This window comes from Biomphalaria glabrata, chromosome 8, assembly GCF_947242115.1.
Source record: "Biomphalaria glabrata chromosome 8, xgBioGlab47.1, whole genome shotgun sequence".
In the NCBI taxonomy this organism is placed as follows: domain Eukaryota; kingdom Metazoa; phylum Mollusca; class Gastropoda; family Planorbidae; genus Biomphalaria; species Biomphalaria glabrata.
This window is the reverse complement of record NC_074718.1, coordinates 18,328,832-18,354,021: the sequence shown is the minus strand read 5'-3', so window position 1 is coordinate 18,354,021 and position 25,190 is coordinate 18,328,832. Positions and strand designations below refer to the sequence as shown.

At 38.4% G+C, this 25,190-nt stretch overlaps 1 protein-coding gene across 4 annotated transcripts in view; it reads right to left on the bottom strand.

Moving 5' to 3' along the window:
- LOC106057916 (protocadherin alpha-1-like) overlaps positions 1–25,190 on the bottom strand; it is a 164,539-nt gene that overhangs the window by 69,666 nt on the left and 69,683 nt on the right. The window lies entirely within an intron of this gene.

Here is a 25,190-nt window from a genome sequence, read left to right as displayed (position 1 = left end):
ACAGCGGATATTATGCTCAGCTATTTCTTCTCCGTCTCTCTCTCTCTCTCTCTCTTTTTGTCTGTGACCGAATCCTTTTGATTTAATCCCTTTAACGAGGGATAATGGAGGGCTGAAATTAGAACACCAGAGAAGAGTGTGAGAGAGAAAGTTTGTGGCCTGTCCCCGAGAGGGAATGCTAAGTCAAGGATTAAAAAGCGTGTTATCTCTTGATTGTGATGTATTTCGTCTTGGCGGAGAGTGCTGACCTTATCGGCTGTTGTACATAGCATTACGGAATATGGCCATATTGTGTTCTTGGCATGTACGGACAACAGGACAATGCGAGAGACGCTTGCTTGGATTACGTCAGTTCTAACCCCTAGTCTAGTTCTTAGAAGAAAACAAGCAAAAAAAGTATCTCTTAATCTTTCTCTATTTCCTTTCTATTTCTCCTTCCATCTCTCTCTCTCTCTTTGATTCTTTACCGAGCTCTTTTTTTTTCTGTCTCTCCTATATTTTCCCTTTTTCTCTTTCTCTCTGTTTCTATCTATCTATCTCTCTTATTTTAATTTTCTCATTCTCTATGGTATCTATCTATCATCTCTTTGTCTCTCTCTTTCTGATCTCTGCCCTCTCTTTGTTTCTCTCTCTCTCCCCCTATTTGGAGTTTTAACACTTGCCTTGGTTAAAAAAAAAGAAAGAAAGTTGAGCGTGATGCTATAACATGCAACTTCAAACAAACAACAAAAGAACAACCGACTTAATGTGTTTCCCGTGACAACAGTAAATTGTTGCTTTGATATTGATAAACACTGGCCATTAGCAGGGAGACAACACAAACAGGCCGGCATCGATACGCTAAGAGAGACAACGTGGCCACGAGGTGTGTGTCAAGTGAGCAGCCAGCAGTGTGTGTGTGTGTAGGCTGCCGTCTAAAGAGAGTGTGTTGGCCTGGTGGAGGTTGATAGATTGTCTTTGACAATAGTGTCGCAATACATTAGTTATCACTTAGACCCAACAGTCACATTAACATGATGAGACCACGAGTCAACTAGGAGCCCTCGATAAACTTCGGAAATCCAAATGGGGTTAGACAAAGTTAACATATTGAATTATGGAGTGACCTCAATAATGTAGGCCTTCGGGACAATTCTGACCACTCCGTGAATCTTGTATCGATTAGTCCATACCTCACCACCGGACATGTACTTTTGATCGTGTGTGTATTAAATTCACCTAATAGGATTTTTTTTTTTTTTGTTTGAACTAGGTACACAGACAACAAGACACGGATCTATACACTGAAATAAAATGTGTGTTTAAAAACAGACTTATTGTCCATCAAAGAGTTACTATTTCTCTCTCTCTCTCTCTCTCAGACACACGCTAACAAGACCAACAACCCACACTTATAAAGTCTACGGATGGCGTGGGTCTCTACAAAAAGCTGTAGCGAGAAAGATCTTTCTTCAATCTGGGACGAGACAAATTTCACACGCAAATATCGAATTTTTTTTTGTTCAATCTTGCAACGTCCCGGACGTTTGTGTGGCGACTTCTATGGGAGAGAATCTACAGTTGAAGTCTAGAGGGTGATTTCCCTTGAGATGGAATTGTCGAATCAGATGTCTACTTTAGGATGACGTCAAATTGGTTATATTACCATGGACGTTGCAATGTTGATAGACTTGGTGAACTTTAAGGAGGAGGATTGGATAAATGATTGTATACATATATAGATCTGTGAGATGATTGTATACATATATATATAGATCTGTGAGATGATTGTATACATATATATAGATCTGTGAGATGATTGTATACATATATATGGATCTGTGAGATGATTGTATACATATATATAGATCTGTGAGATGATTGTATACATATATAGCATAGATCAGTGAGATGATTGGATAGATATATAGATCTGTGAGATGATTGGATAGATATATAGATCTGTGAGATGATTGTATACATATATATAGATCTGTGAGATGATTGTATACATATAAAGCATAGATCAGTGAGATGATTGGATAGATATATAGATCTGTGAGATGATTGGATAGATATATAGATCTGTGAGATGATTGTATACATATATATAGATCTGTGAGATGATTGTATACATATAAAGCATAGATCAGTGAGATGATTGGATAGATAAATAGATCTATGAGATGATTGGACAGATAAATAGATCTATGAGATGATGTGACAGATATATAGATCTATGAGATGAGTGTATACATATATAGATCAGTGAGATAACTGGATAGATAAATAGATGAGTATTGTGTTACTTGAGAAAAAAAAATGCCTGTAACTTTTGAGTACTACATGAAATCTAATACTTCATCTCAAGCTCCTTCGCAATGTTCACTTCATGAATTCAGCTGAATTAACAATGAATTACTTAACACTGTAGGTAAATACAATAGTAGGGTCTAATAATAATATAGTACACAATACAAAATCATATGCTACTTCAAAGGTCAAGTAACAAGGTTTGTCAATTCATGTCCATATGCTCAAGAATGAAGCAAAGTGAATTTCAAACAGAGAGCTAACCGTAACTACTAAGTTTACAATCTGATCAAGTTGTCCAATGTAAAGTAGGCTCTTCTGGTCTAGCTATTGGTATTGTACTATTAATTAGCATAACGTCAATGTGTAAATGTGTGGTAAAGAGTCAAAATAAACTTTTGAACACCAGCTTTTCATGTTTACTTCTAAAGTCGAACTACAAAATCCTGTGGCTGTTCTCTGGTCAGTAATAAGGTTAGACATGACGAGTCCCAAGGACTGGACAATGACAGAATCACTTATCTTTAGAGAAGATTGGGACTGGTCCGGCAACGAAACACGAAAGTGGGGTCAAGATCTTTTCTCTGACCACTCTGCTAGTGACCGTCACCGTTGGGAAACTTTGTTTGCTTGCTGCGACTACAATGGAAGAAGGACTGGAGCACTGACGAGGGCATGGTATACTTCGCTGAGACTACGTGAGATGGTGTGTAAGGTCGCAGGTTACATCATGGGTGCCGGACATTTTGAATTTCGTAAGGACGAGCTTTAATTGGGACCCTCGACTTACTATTTCCAAGTCAACTTGGTGCTACTGAACTAGACTAGATGTACATCTAAATAGAAGCCTGACACGTGACAGCCATAACAAACTTTTGTCTATTAGGGGGATTAGGGTATTCTATAACTGACGTATGACTTCGTCAAAAGAAATTTTCTTTAATAAACCACGTAACGCATTTGTCAATGCAGAGATTGCTATTAATTTTTAATTAGTTAAACGACAGGTCTAGGGTTATATATACACAGATGTATATAATGACAGAGGGAGCGAGAGAGGGGAAAAGGAAATGAAGGAGTAAATGAGAAAGGGAAAGAGGGAGGGAGAAAGAGAGAAAATGAAGAGTGAGAGAGAGAGATACAGAGAGAGAGGGGGGAGTTAATGAGAGGAAGTGGAGAGGGGGAGAAAGGGTGGGAGAGTGCCGGAGAAAGAGAGAGAGAATTGAGAAGGAGAAATATTAACCCTATTAGATAACATGCAAATAAATCATTCAAATGTATTTTTTTTCAATTCGTCTGCATACGACTATTCCTCTACGTTTCTTGAGTTAAAAAAAAAATGGCTTCATTTTGTTCCCTGCCATGTCGTATGACGATCATATATAACGAGGCAGTAATCAGGACAGTCCAACAGACAATGCTACTCAACACAAAATCAATACGTCCTTAGCCAGTACTCACTCACTGTTGAGTCTTCCCCTACCAAACTACCCCCGCCCCTCTCACCTACAAGGGTGGTGGGACGATGATAGAAGTAAGGGGGGTCATGGGTTACGACGTCGTTACTCAGGCACATTAAGTTGAGTCCAATATTAAGTCATAATACTACATAACGAGATATTTTACTGTTTAGTTTTGGACTAGATCTACTGCCTAACACTGGTCACACAATGCACAGCTATATTTAGCGGCCCCCGAAATGGCAAAAGACGCAATTAGTTGTGTGTGTCCGTGCGTCCGTCCGTCCCGTTTAGATCTCGTAAACTAGAAAATCCGACATCATAATATTTTATGACGATTCAAAGTTCTAATGCAACGTCTACTTTTTTCTTCTCTGAAAGCGAAAAATCTCATTTTTTAAATCACTTGTGCAAGCAGATATTTCATAAATATACACACTTTTTACAATAGTTTAATAGTTACACTGGAGGCTCTTAAGTAGGGGAGATAACCATTTACCATATTTTGTAACGCATTTATGCAAACCGTTTTACATTTTTTTTTTCAAAAAAAATATTTTTTTTTTTTACATTTGTACATTTCTACGTTTAGTAAGTTCTGTTCTACTAACTACTACATTTACACAAAAAAATGTTTACCTTTTTTTTAAGAGAAAAAAATCTATTTAGTATGCTTATAATTGGACATAATTTAAACCAAATAACAAGCAGTTTTTCAAATTAACACGTGAACTGCATCGTTGTAGCGTAATACTACAGTACGTAAGGAAATACATTTAGATTCTGTTTATATAAGTGTACGGCATTGTTCTTGTTTCTCTTTAGGATTTGAATAAGAGATTGACTGTTTACAAAACAATTAGATCAATTAGATATTCATTATAAGACAGTGATGCCCAACCTTATTTGGTCTGCGGGCCACTTTAATTTTCGGCATTCGTGTCGCGGGCCATATCACCAATAAGAAAAAAAATATATAAAATAAACTATTTTTAATAGTTTACATAAATTAATGTGATGCATGAAGTTTATCCAAAACCATCTTCTGAATATCTGGCTGCATAGATGAAACACCAAGTCGGAGCACGGAATCTAGATGTTCACCCGTGAGTCGATTACGTCACATGGTTTTCACCCGTTTCATCTTTGAAAAAGTTTGTTCACACAAATAAGTGCTTGAAAACATTGTGATCATAATTAACGCTTGTTTTCGAAGATTTGGAAACGCTTCCTCAGGTATGATGGAGCAGAATTAAGTCAATGGTCTGCATCACTTGAAATTTGTCAAGCAGGGATGTCTGGCTTTGTAAGTCAATCAGTTCCAGTTGTAGATCTGTCGGAGCACTTGACACAAGCAGGGATGTCTGGCTTTGTAAGTCAATCAGTTCCAGTTGTAGATCTGTCGGAGCACTTGACACAAGCAGGGATGTCTGGCTTTGTAAGTCAATGTTCCAGTTGCAGATCTGTCGGGGCACTTGACACATCGGCAGCAAACGGATTTTCAAAAAGACGGATCTCATTTTTTAAATTCTGAAAATCCACTAATTTTTCACTGAAATTATCCATCAAGAGCCTCAGAAGTTTGATCATTCTTTCTTTAGGGAAAGACATATTTAGCTGCTTATCATTTTGTAGAGTGGTACAGGTCTGAAAGTGGACAAGATGCACCTTTTCCGCCTGTTAAATGAAGAGTTCCAATTTTGTTTGGAAAGCACATATGTCTGCATACACATGCGAAATCAATTAGTCTTTCCCATGTAGTTTGGTGTTCAGTTCATTTAGATGTGATGTGATCTCGCATAAAATAGCCAAATCCCACAGCCATGAGGAGTCGTTTATTTGTGGCACTTGTTTTGATTTATCGGTCATAAATATTTGAGCACAATCATGATCTCATGGTCCAAATTCAAAACCTTTCCACGGAGATTTTGTTGGTGAATGATAAAGTGAAGCCGCAGGGGTTCAGTTCCATTTGATTCAACAACTTTTTAAATAACTCTTGCTGTCAGTCCGCTGTGACATCCAACCATATTTCTAGCGCCATTAGTAGTCACTCCAAATAATTATTCCAAGGAAGAGCAAGGTTCTCTATGATGGCTGACACTTCTTTGAACAGATCTTCTCCAGCTGTAGTCCCATGCATGCTCCTCATAGCTGCTAGCTCTTCTGATATATCAAAATTGCTATTTCTTACGCAAAAAAAAATACCAAGATTTGAGCAGTATCAGTTATGTCAGTGAACTCGTCAGCTGCAATAGAAAACATTTCGTATTCTGCTGCTCTGTCTTTTAATTGTAAATGAAGATTTACTCCCATATCTTCCACTCGCTTTGTAATTGTCATGCGAGAAAGGCTGACAGCTTCTACTGCATTCTTTTTTTCATGACACATTTCTTCCATCAATGCTAGCAAGCACTTTTTTTTTACATATTCGCCATCGGAAAAAAAGTCTTCATTGCTCTACTTAAGATGTTAGCAACTCTGGCCCTTATCGCAGACTCATTGTCTTGTCTCTTTTTGTTAAATATTCTTGTCAATTCCCCAATCTCTAGTCGTAACTTGGCAATCTTGTCTTCGGGGCTCAAACCAAGAATGCCACCATATGTGTTTATATGTTTGGCTTCATAATGCCTTTTATGTTCTTTAAAAACAGACACACTTTCTTTACAAATCAAACATGTTGGCTTACTATCATATTCCACAACAAAAGTAAAGATCTGTCCACTTTTCCTGAAAGCTTCTACATTCAGAGTCCACATTTCGTTTCTCTCCCATTTCATTCAATCATAAACGTGAAACACTGACGGTACCTATCGCTTTGATATGAAAAGAACACGACCCAAAACTATGCATCGATGATGTTCTGTGTTGCACACACAAGGTGTCAAGGACACGGCTAACTCAAGACAGTAGCGGAATTTTCCAAGAATTAAAAATAGCTGTCAAGTTTTATCGTCATTGAAAAAAAAACAAAACACTTGTGTTCTTACAATAAAAAAATATTTACTATGAATATTAAAATACCAAACAAAAAGATGGAATTCATCAAAGAATGAGGGAGAATCATAACTTAGTGAGAATATTTTTTTCAACATTATAATTTTTTACCTTTGTTTTTAACATTTTGTTCCAATGCTTTGGCGTGCCGGATAGAAGCACGTCGCGGGCCGGATCTGGCCCGCGGGCCGTAGTTTGGGCATCACTGTTATAAGACATCAGGTAGGCCAGGTTCACATCGAACTTCACATTCACTTTCACCTATCCTTTGGTCTGCTGGACCGCTGGGGCACCGCACAAGATCTGACAACCTTCTTTCTCCATTCTTCTCTGTCATTTGTCTCTAATAGAATTTCATTCTGGTGTTCTTTCTGAAAATATTGAAACCTGCCTTTTTACCTGCCTGGGTGGACCACTTCGGGGGCCGATTTTGAGTTTGTGTTTCCCCACAAACTGTCTTTGTAACCTTGTTGTTGTTTGACGCTTACGTTTTGTATCGTCATTTTTTTGTTCAGATTAATATCTGACTGCTGGGATCGTAGATCTTTGAATTTTATTTGTTCAGATTAATATCTGACTGCTGGGATCGTAGATCTTTGAATTTTATTTCAACAATCTGCCAAATCTTGCTTGCTACACTAGTTACACCTGATTCTTGTATCAATCGCAACGAAGAAATTTTAATTACAATCTAATAAGATTACAACGTCATGTTTATTGAATAGCAGTCTTTTTATTGTGGAGTTTCACACTCAAAGCTACAAATATATTTGGTTGTACTTTGATTTAAAGACCCATAGGCCATTAATTCAGTAAGACAGAAAAAGAAGAGAAAACAATATGTAGAAATGTGGTGAGGATAAGAAGATAGGAGAAAGATTGGAAGGCATGAAATAAAAGATACAATAAACAATGTCAAGGACACCATACTCTACAAAACAGCTGAGACATTGTACACAGTGCTTATCAATACTTCCGTATTCTACACACCGGATACGCCAAAAAAGGTTGCTATTGAGGTGTTTTTTTTTCCTTTTTTAACATGTTGATGAGATACATGTGGTCCATAAGTCTTGTCTACGAGTGTTGGTTTCAATCCATTTTCAAAAGTAGTATTTAAAAACAACTATTGAACACATTTTCATGAATATATACTTTTAATCACGTTAGCCATGACCAGCTATTGTGGTCAGTATCCAACAAACCAATCTCCTATGACTTGTTTGATATGTCTGAGATTGTATTACATCAGTAAATACATGGATGTTTGGAACAAAAGATGAGTTCTTGTTATTTGAGTTTAGGAAAAAAAGAAGCCCTGTGTGTGGGAATGAGGAAATGCAACTCTGTGAGTATGTTTGTGTGTTCACGCGCGCGAGTTTGGATTGGGAGGAAACTGTTACGTCGTGTTAGGAAAACTCCAGACAACAATGTCAACGTGACCTGACATTTCCAATAAAAGATCACTTGACCTAGAGCATAAAAACCACAAGCTAATGGCGGCACAGTTCGAAACTAACATAACTTCCGGCACTCTCTTTTATTGTCTGCTGGGTAACGTGCTGACATCTCCAGGCGGTGAAGAGTTCTTGTGGCGCTCCAATTTCATCTCTAGTATTTATCACCCCTTGCATCACAGAGTAAGTTCCTGTTTACCTGTAGACTAGAGCCAATGCAGGAGGTGCCGGTGTATCTAAGAAACTGCAGGCACCTGTCAACTGTTACGCTGATGACGTATGGTGAATTCTCTGATGTCCAGGTTTCAGGTGTATTGCTTGACATTTGGTAAAACAACTGACGTGACCAGTTTAGACGAGAAGAAAGCAGGCGACACATGTTTCAATTAGCCGATAGGTGATTGTTTCAACCATTTGTTCCTTTTGAAGTTTGAAAAAAGCTACATATTGAAACAAGCAAAATAAAAAAATAGAAATTTAAAAATGGCTTATCTAAGGGGAAGAACTCCGCACTTACAACTATATCACTCAGGAATGTAGAAGTTATTTCCATTTTTCGATTTCAAACAAAATAGTTAATAACCAATAACTAAGGGACTAATTGGTTAATTTTTTTTTATTGATTCATGTTTTGTTAGTTACAATAAAGTTTCTACTTGATCCAAGAAATAACGTATACAATTATTTAAGGGGACAAAACCCGACATTTAACCCAATTTGTGAATACTAAAGGATTAACTTCCCTTGTCGGTATCAAACAAAATAATAAATAACCAGTAATTAATTGACTAACTGATTAACTTATTTTTTATTGTACTGTCTACCTACGCCAATAAATAAATTCTGCAAAGTTTCAACTTGATCCAAGAGTTGGTGTGAGAGAAATAACGTGTTCACACATTCGAGCAGACAGACAGACAGACACAATTCCTTGATATAAGCTTGGGAATAAAAGATAACAAGAACAAGAGAAGGAGAAAGACTTTGAATAGCAGAATAATATTGAAATAGTGGACTAGTGCACACTATTTATCAAGGCACTACAACTTTATATTGCCCACTATGTATCTAGGCACTACAACTTTATATTGCCCACTATGTATCTAGGCACTACAACTTTATATTGCCCACTATGTATCTAGGCTATACAACTTTATATTGCCCACTATGTATCTAGGCTATACAACTTTATATTGCCCACTATGTATCTAGGCACTACAACTTTATATTGCCCACTATGTATCTAGGCACTACAACTTTATATTGCCCACTATGTATCTAGGCTATACAACTTTATATTGCCCACTATGTATCTAGGCACTACAACTTTATATTGCCCACTATGTATCTAGGCACTACAACTTTATATTGCCCACTATGTATCTAGGCACTACAACTTTATATTGCCCACTATGTATCTAGGCACTACAACTTTATATTGCCCACTATGTATCTAGGCTATACAACTTGAAAAGTCAGAATGACGTCCAGAACTTATGTCAACAAACATTACTCGTAGGCAACTTGTAGGATATCAGAAGAGTAACGTAACACTAGCAAGGGAAGATAACTCGCGCCAAACATCGAACTGACGATAGTCTCCAGCAGTTACATCAACAGTAACTTCCCCTTCTACATCCGCTGTCCGCAAGAGTAATCAGTGTCCATTTTCTATCTCAGCTCCATCTCTAAGTTACGTGGGTGTCTTAACTGGACAGTTGTCATGGACGACCATTGTCGTGAACGACGGTCAAGCTAGTGTCAAAATAATGATGCCATTAAGAATGTGTGTGTGTGTGTGATACTATCCGTGACGTTCACCCAAAGAGAAGAACTAACAAGAGAGGTAACAACAACTGGGCAAGAATGAAGTGTTGCTCAAACTGTGCTCTTTCATTCAAACAAAATGTAGATCTAGTTGTTTACCAAAAGAAACCGCGAACTCACTAAACAGTTTAACAGGATTACAAAGATGTGTTTTGATTGAAAAAATAGATTTGTTTATATATATATATATATATATATATATATATATATATATATACATATATAAGTTAATTTCATCTCAAGTTGAATTTCTCTATATAAAAGTTATAATCAGATAAGTTATAAGTGCCGTAAGTCAATGACAAGCAAGGTCAAAGTTATCATCTTACTCGACCACCCAGAATATCAATAAATTCCATTCGGTGTTGTCCTGAAGTGAATATAGAATTATAAATGTTAAAAGTTATTTTTAACTCCGCGATGAAGTCAATTCATTATTTTATCGAGAAACAATCCGTTCCTTTGTTTTTATCATACATTCTCTTTTATTTTTTTTTTTTAAATCAAGAACCACAACTTTGACAATTATTGAAGAACAAAGCAACACTCCTGTATTTGGTTGACTTAAAGTTAGTAAGCAATAAACTTTAGGCGTGAATGTTTCTAGTTGACAGTCACGTGTTCATACTATCAGTTTAAAAATAAAATAATTTCATTATCTCGTACATGTATTCAAACTTTTGTCTCTCCAATTAGTCCTAGTCACGTGATCCATTAGCGGCCCATCCAGCACCAGGACCCCACGCTATGGTGTTAACCAGCTGACTACAGCCCTCACGCACATACGTTCCCGCCTCGCCAGTTGTCATGTTAACGAGTGGAAGTCAGTCATGTAGAAACATGGACAGTCTGCTGGCTCCAAGCAGCACAAGGTCAAGGATGTATACAGGGTGAGCCCGTGATCATCTCAAATATATGTAGCTCTAATGACAAGTAGATCTAAATAAGTACCTATAAATACACTTATGTCCAAAATAACAGGTGCATCTACTGGAGTCACGATATTTCTAATACTAAGTAAGACAGAGTATATTCAGTGGTGAACGTACTGAAAACTGGTCACTCACCAGGTAGATATACTGGACATCTCTGAACATTGCTGAAAACTGGCTGACCAAACGAGTCATTCACGAGGTAGATATACTGGACATCTCTGAACATTGCTGAAAACTGGCTGACCAAACGAGTCATTCACGAGGTAGATATACTGGACATCTCTGAACATTGCTGAAAACTGGCTGACCAAACGAGTCATTCACGAGGTAGATATACTGGACATCTCTGAACATTGCTGAAAACTGGCTGACCAAACGAGTCATTCACGAGGTAGATATACTGGACATCTCTGAACATTGCTGAAAACTGGCTGACCAAACGAGTCATTCACGAGGTAGATATACTGGACATCTCTGAACATTGCTGAAAACTGGCTGACCGATCGAGTCATTCACGAGGTAAATATACTGGACATCTCTGAACATTGCTGAAAACTGGCTGACCAAACGAGTCATTCACGAGGTAGATATACTGGACATCTCTGAACATTGCTGAAAACTGGCTGACCGATCGAGTCATTCACGAGGTACATATACTGGACATCTCTGAACATTGCTGAAAACTGGCTGACCGATCGAGTCATTCACGAGGTAGATATATTGGACATCTCTGAACATTGCTGAAAACTGGCTGACCGATCGAGTCATTCACGAGGTAAATATACTGGACATCTCTGAACATTGCTTCGAAATAACTTCATTCGGCTTTAATGAGCAGACGACACCAAGCGTGTGTGTGTGTATGAACTCTCGTCGTAGGTGGTCCGAGTTCTGGACGATGGTCACGTGTCACACACTACGCTGACAAAGGACTGGCTAAGTCTTTAAAGTGATCCTCTACATTAGACTAAAAAGAACCAGACATCGGGGAGAGAGAGAATTGAATCTCCCCCCCCCCCCAACACCTCCGATATAACCTATTGGTCAATGTGGAACTATCTCAAAACAATACAAATTATATATAAAATCCAAATTACAAATGCTACACTGCATGAGTTGGACTAGTGGTGCTAAGCAATAAAGAAATGATGTTTAAACAAAGAGCGAGGCGGCTGTTTTAGTTTTAAGTGATAAACTTCCTTGAACGGCTCATTAAAGGAGGACGCAACTGATTGTGTCAAGTGAAGGCTACATTCATTACCAGCCATTATGCACGCAAATCATTCTAGACAGTTATCGTAACTCTTTCTCTCTATCCCCCCCCCTTCCTGGATGTAGCCTTAGGGTGACCTGTAATTAGACTAATTGCTTAAGTCCATATCCGCGCTACTCACGTGGTGTCGACCTGGTCAGCGTACAGTGATGTATTACTTCCTGCTACGAAGGCGAGGGCGAGAGGAAGTTCGATGGGAGAGGTGGAGGTCGTTTCACGTTTTGCGTGATCGAAGTCATCGATGAGGACACCGGTGAAGTGAAGCGGTCGATCAGACTCACCTTCTGGCTAGTTTGTGTATTAGTGCCTCGATGCTTTACAAGAGCAAGAAATATATATGCCTTTGTGTAATACTTGTTCAGATCAATACATGTTCAGTCGGACAGATGACCATATAAGCGTCATAGCCAGCTAAAGTCAATTTGTACAAAACTTATACTCACTCTGTCTGGTAAAAAGTTTGTACATGTTAATTCTCCCACACTATATCTCGGATCAAGCTGAAATTTTGCACAAATAATTCGTTTACCTGATAACACAAGAATCAATTAAAAATTAACCAATTAGTTAATTAATTAAATTAATTAGGTAATAAATTATTTGTTTGATATCTCGAACAGAGGCAAGAAATTGTACTTGACTGAAGTGGTGGTATAAGCTGAATCAATCCCCTTTATATGTCACAAACACTAAGTATACAATCTTATCTCTTCATAAGTACCTCTCTAGCAGAGTGGTTAGCACGTTGGCTCGAGGAGGCCAAGGGTTCGAATTCAGTTCGTTCACTACCTTTTTTCTGTGTGTAAATGCTTTTAAAAACCAACTGGTCCAGACACGTGATTGGATCACAGCGTATTGAGAAAGCTAAAAGCATGAAGTAGCGCTAAACAAAAACAATTTGGTAAAAGTATTATTAATTTGCTGTTGGTCTCGATCTATTACCAATGTAATTATGACTGGTCCAAGCTTCGGGGGACGATTTTCAGTTTGTGTTTCACACCAACTCTCTTTGTAACTTTGTTTTTTAAAAAGTGTTTTTTTTTATGTTTTTCATGTTGTTTGGTGTTCACAATAACTTAGTCACGGCTATGCGGTATCTAAATACTAACCATAGAGCTAATGGATGCTTCTTAATTCTTCATGGCCATAATGTCCATAATTGCTAAAGCATTTTGTCTGTTTGCCAAAACTTTGCACTGAAATTGTTGTTTTTTTCTTCGACATCAAAGTTTCAGAAAGGCGAAGTGTGATATGTTTCACAATGAAAGTAGCCCCACAAAGTAACACTGTCTCTGTTTAATTATACATCAGTTTCAATGGGTTCCATAAATAAAAGTTGGTACTGAAGCCAACTTATGTAACAAGGTCCCAGTTGGTTTGTTTAAAGCCCAGGCAGACGATAACTTAAGTCGAGCGTTCCCCTGGGCCACTTGCTATCTACGTTCTCCCCATTAGTCTGGGCAATGTTTGTCCAAGTCAGTTGCTGCCTACTGCTGTAGAAACTAACGGCCCATAAAATGGAGATTAACTAAACGTTAGCCACCCTTACTAATGTTGCCCTCGTCAAGGGCTCATTACTTTTTCATCACCATTAACATTGATGGAATTCTAACCACGAGGCAGCACTGCGTCAAGTTGTGATACACTTACAAATCTATGGACCGCGAGGGCCGCCACTGAGCACAACAAGAGGGTGTAGAGACAAGAAATAAGGAAGTGAACATTCTGTGGAGTTGTTGTTTTCTCTGCCCAATTTAGCGTAGAATCAATGAACAAAATAACACTAGGTTATCTAATGATGGAGGATGCGTACCAACCAAGAAATATACCAGCTATTTGAAGACCTCTCCATAGTGAAGGAAATAAAAAGAAACAAATTACGTTGGGGGCAGGTCGAAAGAATGCCAGAGAACAGAGGAGCAAAGATTGTTCACTGGTAAAAAACAAAAGGCAGGCGTCCCAAAGGCAGACCACGAGTAGGGTGGCTTGATGACGTAGATTGCAACAGCTCCGGGTATGGAGTCGTAAAGCACAGGATAGATCAGAATGGAGAGAAGTGCTAAAACAGGTCGGGGTCCTCCATAGCTGTTAGCTACTGGAATGTATGATCCAAGGATGGCAACAGAAAAAGTGGCGAATGCATTTTGATCTGAATATCCAACTTAACATTCGACCAGACCACCTTCTCAACAAACATTCGACCAAACCACCTTCTCAAGAAACATTCGACCAGAGACCACCTACTCAACAAACATTCGACCAGAGACCACCTTCTCAACAAACATTCGACCACCTTCTCAACAAACATTCGACCAGAGACCACATTCTCAACAATGTTCCCCTTCCTTTCATTACCATACTCACTCTAACAGTTGATACATGTTCGTATAGGGAAGTTTCATTCATGTGCTGGTTCTACACTACCCTGATCACAAAATGGACACTTCAAGAGAATGCAGTATACATTTTGTGTAGGAACACTGAGCTTTTCTTTGAATAGAAGACAGATCCGTAGAACAAATAAATAGCACAATGCAGTGCACACACTCAACTTACCAACACACACGCACACACACACACACACGTCTTGTCTGACTGGTCAATTAAAAAAACAAAACGCACCAAAGTAAAGTCTGGAGCTATTTGAGACCTACATTCACATCTATACTCTGGGATCTTTATGTCGCCTCTTTATTGGCTTCATTTTTTCCGCGGTCGTTTTTTTCCCTGGCCTCAGATTCCCAGACGAAGCAGCACGATGACGTGAAGTAGAGAACTGACGAGACACAATATTGCAACTCCCGCGGCTACCTAGATTGGGGAAACACTCGCGGGGGGAGAACTATTCTAGCGTTAGTCTCATTTCGCTAATCGTCGGCCTGGCCTCGAGAAAGATGATCGCCGTATGGGAATTTAACTATGAAGTATGACCGAACGCTACCATTCGAGAGCTAGGCGTGACGTGATTTAAACGAGGACTAGTCGAGTAGTTAGCTGGAGCTGGTTACTCTTTCAGGGATGTTAGTAGTCAATAAAGTTAAAAACTAGATCTGGATCTAATTAGTATACCAAAAAAAAAAAAGATAGACTCAATATTGATTGTTTAGATTAAGGCGAATACAAACAGCATAATTCAGAGAAAACAAATCAGACATGAAATATATGAAAAAGTAACTGTCTCAGTCTATTATGTCTGTAAGACAACTGCCTGGATGATCCTACTGGGCGAGACACGAGAGGGTGACAACAAAGAGAAATGTCTAGAAGAATTCCTACAAAGCCTGCCTTCCCCAATATCTGGTCTGCACTTGCGAGGATTGACGAGTGTCGATATCTGACAGATGAACTGCTAACATAGCCGGAAGGAAGCTGATCGGTGAAGGGCATAGTTTGTACTCTAGTACTCCAGAAGTATTGGAGGAGGAAATGTTTGTAGTAGGAAATGTTTGTGGTAGGAATTGTTTGTGGTAGGAAATGTTTGGAGTAGGAAATGATTGGAGTAGGAAATGTTTGTGGTAGGAAATGATTGGAGTAGGAAATGTTTGTGGTAGGAAAAGTTTGTAGTAGGAAATGATTGGAGTAGGAAATGTTTGTGGTAGGAAATGTTTGTGGTAGGAAATGTTTGTAGTAGGAAATGTTTGTGGTAGGAAATGTTTGTGGTAGGAAATGTTTGTAGTAGGAAATGTTTGTGGTAGGAAATGTTTGTAGTAGGAAATGATTGGAGTAGGAAATGTTTGTGGTAGGAAATGATTGGAGTAGGAAATGTTTGTAGTAGGAAATGATTGGAGTAGGAAATGTTTGTGGTAGGAAAAGTTTGTAGTAGGAAATGATTGGAGTAGGAAATGTTTGTGGTAGGAAATGTTTGTGGTAGGAAATGTTTGTAGTAGGAAATGTTTGTAGTAGGAAACGATTGGAGTAGGAAATGTTTGTGGTAGGAAATGATTGGAGTAGGAAATGTTTTAGTAGGAAATGATTGGAGTAGGAAATGTTTGTAGTAGGAAATGTTTGTGGTAGGGTAAATTTGTTAGAAGAGTCTTGACTTTGCATAAATAAACTCTCAGATATAGAATATTATTAACATGACGAGATTGTCTATATTTTAATACAACATAGCTTCCTCTCCCCCCCCCCTTTCTAATTTTTTCCCCAAATCTCTCAAAGTGTCTGCCTAACATTCATTTAAAAAAAAAGCGTCGGCCTCGATCTACGTCACTTCCTTTTTAATCCCATGATGATATTTCCACAAATTTCTGTCAAACGTTATATTTGAGGACAGTTGGTGTGTGTGTTTTTTGTTGTTTTTTTTTGGGGGGGGGGGGGAAATCGTTCGTCCCTGCCCGCTTCGTATTGCTGTCATTTCAACTCATAATTTCTGAGTCGGACATTCCCTTGACATCTCATTACTTGCTGGTAGACGATGTACAGTGACGAGACTTTCCGAGGGCTGATGTAGCATCTGGTTAGGAGAGGATCTATCAACCAGCCAAAGAACAGGACATATCAACTTTTGTTTAACAAAACAAGACATAGCAACGTCAACAAAACAGGACATTTTCAACGTCAACAAAACAGGACGTTTTCAACGTCAACCAAACAGGACATTTTCAACGTTTGTTCAAGACAATTAATGTATACGACGTGATACTTTTCAAGCGGATGCACATGTTCTCTACGAGTTACCTTTGCAATATCTAGTGCTGTATGATACAATATGATTCAAGGTGTTTGCGCCACAGAGAAATCAGTTCAATAGAACAACAAAACATGGTCAGTCGCGATGACCGAGATGTGAGATAATGCACTCCTCGCCGTGGGTGTCATTCGTTGTCATTAACCCTTCACCTGCCTCCAATGTCCAGTTTCTCCAGCCACCAAGCCAGTGTTTCACCCCAACAGCCCTCGCAAAGAAATAGCCAGAAACAAATGGATTTCTCCTCGACACTGACCATAAATTGACAAAGATTGAGCGCGACAGGCATCACATTAAGACCACTGTCCATCTCCAGCACCCTAACAAGACAATGTCTGTTCTCATCTTACAAACAAAAAAGTTTCTTGGTCGATGTTACGGTGTGAAGATCTTCCTGCCTGGCCCTCGCCAAATCCTCCTACTGGATATGTTTCCCGACTCTCGTGATCATTAGGACCATATTAAAGTGATCCTATTACAATATTCCAATTCCAACATACAATACTCTTTGTACAAGCAGCTCTTGGGGGAGAGGGAGAATATTGTTTGAGGGTGACTAAGTTAGAAACATTAAAATGTCATAAACTAGAACAGACTAGACAAGTCTAGTCATTTATAAAAGTTTAAAGATGAATCTAAAGTAAGACTTATAAATGTTGACAGATGAATCTAAAGTAAGACTTTGACAAGTATAAACAATACATTTCAAATATATAACACTATAACATGTGGAAGTAGGTTAATAAGAAGAAGACAATACGAGTTAAGACAGGGCTGACGTTTCAAGACATATTCGAAGACATATTCGAAGACATATTTGAAGACATATTTGAAGACATATTCGAAGACATATTTGAAGACATATTTGAAGACATATTTGAAGACATATTTGAAGACATATTTGAAGACATATTCGAAGACATATTTGAAGACATATTTGAAGTTTTACATTGCAAGGTGGGATGTGCGACCGAAAGGCTAAATATGCTCGAGGTTCGACACCCGACTCGAGTCGAGTTGTACTTACTAAAGGCAGCACGGAAAAACTTCTCTCAGATACCCCCTCTCCCCCATGGGTCACACAAGAGATCGGGCCATAGCATGCTATAAGCGTGAACGTTGTGTTATATAAAAACTATTTGAAAAAACATATTGAAAACAAGCAGTATAATAAAAACAAAAACGTTTTAAAAACAAATCATATCTAATGGGAAGAACCACAAAAAAAAAAAAAACACGGCCGTATATCCCAAAACTGCAGGAATAAGCTCCCTTTTTCTAAATAAAACAAAATTAATTAATTACCACTAAGTGATCAACTTATTGGTTGATTTTTGGATAGATTCATTTCTTGTCATCGACTATTTGTACAAAATCTCAAGTTAAGCCAAGAATTCAGAGTGGGAGAAACAAACAAGTGTACAAAACGTAATGAAGGAGAACTTCACATATACAGCCACATCTCTCAAAAAGTATCGTTTATTTCCATTTTTCAATACCAAAGAAAATATTTAATTATTAATTAATTAATTGGTTAATTTTTTAACTGATTCGTGTTTTGTTCTGTACAACAAATAATTGTGTACAGTTTCAACTTGATCTGAGAATAAGTGTGGGAGATATAACGTGTACAAAACTTGTACCAGACAGACTGAGAGGATAGAAGCTTTGTAAAAAAAAAAAATAACCCACTATGACCTGTGAAAGTCTGGTCAGACAGGACAGTAAGTCCCTTAAAGCAGTTCTACATCTGCTACTAATTAGTATTTCAACAGAATCCAATTTCCCGCTAAACATGAGCCTCCCTTAGAGTCCGTCAGTCTGATAGGGTCGTCAGGTCTTCACCAAGGACCAAAAAAAAAATATTACTTAAAAAAAATGACTTAAAGAAAAATCAATAACTTAAGTGAAAAGTTCATTTTCCAACTGTCAGTGGTTCTCAAACGTGATGCAAACTGTACTTCAATTGAAATTTTATCTAAAAAGGGAGAGACATTCAAAATAAAGTTACAGAAGTTGAATTTGACAGTTTGTCAAGTGTTTTTTTTTCCACTTGTGTGGCTGCCAATTCGTGTGCGCTCTGGACTGTAGTCTTGATGGTCCCGGTCTCGATCCCTGTCAGGTTTGGGTACAAATGTAAATATATATATATATATTGAAGGAACAGAAGAAACCAAACAAACTAAACTCAACTTTTGACTCTATAAAAAACTTAGAAAATACATAAATCTTAAGATGTAGGGTACAGCAGAAAGAAGAACATTGATTGGTTAAGATGTGACTAGACATCTAGAGATCCTAACATCCACTCGTGCTAAGTCACAAAGACAATGTTTTTTGTCTAGCTAGCTGTAAATGCGTGCATTTCAAGAGTTATGCCCTTGGTCTATGTGATGCCCCTTGTCTTCCTAGTTGGAATTCACCAAGTTTGTCATATGATTGGAGCCCATCCCATATGAATGTTACAGTCCAAAGTAATGGTCAGACCTTCATCGTATAAACATAAAAACATGAAAGGAAACTAAAAATTAAAAACACTATGTGTTTAGAAACGAAACAAAGCTAAACACAAACAAAAACTATGTACTTAGAAACCAAACAAAGTTAAACATAAACAAGATTACAAAGAGAGGCGGCCCCCATCAAATTCACCAATGGACGAGAAATATATTCAAGCCATAGTCTTGTTTTGATCGTTTAAAGAAATTTTAAACATTTGGCGTCATTTTTCACATACAGTGCAACACGTCGTCTTTGATAAGACTCTTCTGGAATAAGTAGAGTAGCGTTAAGTGATCACCTAAGATCAGCATGGAAACCTCCCGATACAATGTTGGTGGCACCTAGTGCGGTAGCTCAGGGTAGTTACAGTGCACTTATGCTGTTCGCATCAGATTCACTTCTTGATGTTAAACTACTGATTACATAATAAATAAATCTGCACCCCTATTTTCTTAATGTATTATAAATGTAAATTTTGTTCAAATTGTTTAATTCAATTAAATCTAAATCTAGATCTATGTCTGGCCTCTATTTATTGTAAATTAAATTGTTGTCAATTGTACAACCTAATGAAGATATGTGAAAACTGAGCGGTATAAAAGTAGTTCTTTTTTTTTTTGTAACTTAAAATTGAAACGAAGTTCGTATTAAAATTCTTTTTAAAAACAACTTTTGAATTAGTACTCTATTACATTAGTTAAATAATAAATCGAAAATCTATTTTACATTGATCCATTGACACTTTTTCCATTGTGACCTAAGATGCAATTTTGTTGAACCAATGCGCGAATCTACGAATGAAGCTTGATTTATTAATAAAGAAGCCTGTGACCTTTTTAAAAGACTTACCTCCCCTGAAGTTTTACATTTAAAAGTGGTGTAATTTTTTGAAAAATCTGCTTGCAAATATAATTTTAAAAATTAGATCGTTCACTTTCGGAAAATAAAAAAGTAGCCGTTGCATCAGAACTTTGAATGATCTAAAATATTTCTCTTCTAGTTTCTGAGATCTAAACGGGACGGACGGACAGACAGGCCACACAAAACTAATAGCGTCTTTTCACCTTTCGGGGACCGCTAATAAACACTATCTGTTAAGAAACGAAACGAAGCTAAACATTAACAACAACTATGTAATTAGAAATGTGTTTACCGAATGTATCAAAAGCTATTGGGGCAAAATCACCCACGAGCCAGGCGAATGGACCTTTCATTTAAAAAACCCATGAATTACACAGATATAAATATGACATTCTGAGAGAAGAGCGTAGGCCTTGTAAACTTGTTATTTTGGACAGGGCAGAGGGACAACTCCACCAAAGAACAATTGTTAAAAGTCCCAGAGCTTAACAGTGTCTGCTGCAAGACTTGCCAGAGCGGCCAGATCGTTGGCTGCAAAAACCGTTAATCTAATTCTGCTAGCTCCAAAACTAAAAAAAAAAAAAAATTCCCTGTTGAATAAAAAAAAAATCCTAAGTGTCAATCTAATTACACTTAAAACCGAATACAAGAACAAAACAGAACAAAAAATATTTGAAAACATGTGTGAAGAAAGATTCGAAAATATAACACTGAGACTAGTTTCGTTTTTGTACCGGGGGGATGAGCGCGTTGGTTCGTTAAGGGAATTCCCGCTTTTCAATAATTCAATCGTCTGCCAAAAAAACATCGTTGCTGACTTGGCGGTGTCCGAAATGGTAATCTTGAACTATGAGGTGATCGGTCGGTCAGTAAGTCTGATGCGGTCATCACATTCACGCCGGGTGGCATTATTTATTTGTGCAAGCGGACATTGGCTCGCGATGGGTAACCATTTTCCAGCCGAGAGGCAGTGTGTGTGTGTACGATCGTGCAAGTGTGTGTGTGTGTGTGTTAGCCAAGCAACAACTGTAGGTCCAGATGTTTCTAGAACGGGCAGTAAGCAGCCAATCTTATACAAACCACGAGATTGTGTGTTTCGTTACTTCGTTGTCCCCACCTCCTCCTCACTCCAATCCCTTTTTCTAATGCTCGAAACTTTAGATTCAGCTTGTTGCTCTCTGTCAGAGGCGTTTCCTTGTTTAACGACTTCGTCTGTTCAGGTCATGTAAACGTCAATCCCCAGCTCTCTCACGCCTCCCAGCCTGTGTATACCTTTAGTTACAGACACATGTCTCTAAAGGAATCAGTTGTTGTTATTTTTGCTGTTATGTGTTCAATGCTCGCCAGATGTCAACACCGTAAAACTGTTATCTCAGTTTCACTGTCAAGAACTTTATGTATTACATCAGCCCGTGTGTTGAGTAATGACGTCAACACACCACGTGACGCGAGGACGAGGTACTGAATGGGGGCAGCTGCAATAATTGCTTTGATCATATTACAAGTTTTTGTCTAGCTGTCATTTCACACACTTCCTCACGAGAAATCATTAAGTGTATTTATCTCACTCACACACACACACTGGCCCACTCACTGGCCATGTTCACACACACACACTGGCCCAATCACTGGCAATGTTCACACACACACACACACACTGTCCCACTCACTGGCAATGTTCACACACACACACACACACACACTGGGCCACTCACTGGCAATGTTCACACACACACACACACTGTCCCACTCACTGGCAATGTTCACACACACACACACACACACTGGGCCACTCACTGGCAATGTTCACATAAAAAAAGAGAAGTGAGAAAGAGGGACAATTGTGTGTTCGAAGGTTTCAAATGTTGGTTGTGGTAAACATTCATTGTTTCGTTTCCAGCAGAAGACTTTCAACTTTTGTGAGCTTCAAGTATGACGCGAAAATTACGCGTCGACGTAAACACACCGGTGCTGGTTGGTATTAAGACTACTACACAAAGCAGCACCTGATTCCAACATAAACATCGACATATATACAACCACTCAAGAAATTCAACATTAAAATCAACATAAAACCATGAATGCTCGTCTCAATGGAGCTCATTCCCCAATCGTAAATAAACACATTTAACCACGTCATAATATTGATAAAACAATGAAAATAGGTATCACGTGACAGCCACTATGGATTACATAATTTGTATAGATGATATAAAGAATCACGTGGCTAAATGTTGTTTGTTTACGATTGGTGAATGAGGTCCATTGAGACGAGCAATCATGCGTTTTACTTTTAGCTACAACGTCATCGCATTCAAGAACTCCTTCGCACCGAGCTGCATGTGTACACGTTGTACACTCAAGTGTGCACGGTATGGAGAGAAGCTGACGCCTTGCTTCACAAATCTGGAACTGGAGATCACATTCACAACAATGACAGAGGAGATTTGCTCACACTTACTGGATATATAGGGCTGTGCTTGTCCAGTGGTAAAACGCTTGACCTCATTTCGAGTTCTAATTCTGGTAAATACTGAGATTTATTTGTGTGACCCCCGAGTTCATCACATCCTACACGTTAGCGGATGATTTCATTAAAACGCAAGACACAGCCTCGTTCAACGCGTTCTGGATTAACCTTTGAACCGTACCAGAGAATACAAAATGTGACCTTTTTAGTGAAAATACAAACTGAAGAACAAGACCAGGTTTTTTAAAAACTAAAACCATAATAGCTCAACAACTGTCTTGTTGGTCATGTTGATAGGTCAAGTCGTCAACAACTGTCTTGTTGGTCATGTTGATAGGTCAAGTCGTCAACAACTGTCTTGTTGGTCATGTTGATAGGTCAGGTCGTCAACAACTGTCTTGTTGGTCATGTTGATAGGTCAGGTCGTCAACAACTGTCTTGTTGGTCATGTTGATAGGTCAAGTCGTCAACAACTGTCTTGTTGGTCATGTTGATAGGTCAGGTCGTCAACAACTGTCTTGTTGGTCATGTTGATAGGTCAAGTCGTCAACAACTGTCTTGTTGGTCATGTTGATAGGTCAAGTCGTCAACAACTGTCTTGTTGGTCATGTTGATAGGTCAGGTCGTCAACAACTGTCTTGTTGGTCATGTTGATAGGTCAAGTCGTCAACAACTGTCTTGTTGGTCATGTTGATAGGTCAGGTCGTCAACAACTGTCTTGTTGGTCATGTTGATAGGTCAAGTCGTCAACAACTGTCTTGTTGGTCATGTTGATAGGTCAGGTCGTCAACAACTGTCTTGTTGGTCATGTTGATAGGTCAAGTCGTCAACAACTGTCTTGTTGGTCATGTTGATAGGTCAAGTCGTCAACAACTGTCTTGTTGGTCATGTTGATAGGTCAAGTCGTCAACAACTGTCTTGTTGGTCATGTTGATAGGTCAAGTCGTCAACAACTGTCTTGTTGGTCATGTTGATAGGTCAAGTCGTAGACTTAGAAAAAAAGGAGGCATTAGGCCTATAGGGTTTGCAGAGAAATAAAAACTTGTACAGCATTCGGGAATTGTCACGTGATTGTGGGAAAGGAACAAATATTACAGACTAAATGTTTGACACGGAAATAGTGAATGCAAGACAGACTTAAGTGTGAGTAAGACAGAAAAGAGGAGAGAGAGAAAGAGAGAGAAATATAAGAAGAATTACAGGCATATTTTTCTTCTTTTTTAATAAGAGCTAAAAAAAACACACACACACACACACAAACTGACATTCAGGTGTCATATAAACATATGTCTGTAATAATAACTCTAATACCTGTATATTATTTGTGTGTGAGTGTGAAATAACTATACTTCTGTTTCCTGACGTTTAGGTTACGTCATTAAGTATAGAATGAATATACCAGCCACAGTGTGTACATGTACAGGCAGCGTGTGTGTGTGTGTGTGTGTGCGTGTACAGCATTTACTCACACATATGCGGTAGAAACATGATAAACTTCCAGCAACTGAAAATTCGAATATCGGAAAAAATAAGGAGGAGGTAGAGAGAGAAAAAGGGGGAGGGGGAGGGATAGAATGTGTGTAGGTCAATTTAAAAGACGGGAAAGAAATAGAAGATAGAGAGAGAGAGAGACCTACAACAATTGGGCCTTGGAGACGAATGGATAGGCAAATATCTGTTGGAACAGATGCAGCGAAGCAAAGAAGTTTATCATCAACCCACAGGAAATATTGTGTAACTATAACTGTATAAATATTGTGTAACTATAAGTGTATAAATATTGTGTAACTATAGTACATATGTCATTTGTCTGTACAAAAAGTTAACAAGAATTTAGAATCGACAGAAATGTTTTATTTAAACTTTCGCTTTGCTGAATAAAATCGAAGTACCTAGGTGTATCGTAAAGTTCTGAGCCAGAGAGCAACAGAAACTGACTAGGTATCAATGAACGTTGGTAATAGATTGTTTACATTTTCAAACCAAAACTAAATCAATAGGAATTCTATAGGGAAAACAAAAGACGACCGAAAATGTTTTCTTTTAGTGATAAAATATCTCGACAGTTGATACCAACCCTCTATACACAAGCCACACCTCAATACACAAGCCACACCTCAATACACAAGCCACACCTCAATACACAAGCCACACCTCAATACACAAGCCACACCTCTATACACAAGCCACACCTCAATACACAAGCCACACCTCAATACACAAGCCACACCTCAATACACAAGCCACACCTCAATACACAAGCCAGCCCTCTATACACAAGCCAGCCCTCTATACACAAGCCACACCTCAATACACAAGCCAGCCCTCTATACACAAGCCACACCTCAATACACAAGCCAGCCCTCTATACACAAGCCACACCTCAATACACAAGCCAGCCCTCTATACACAAGCCACACCTCAAT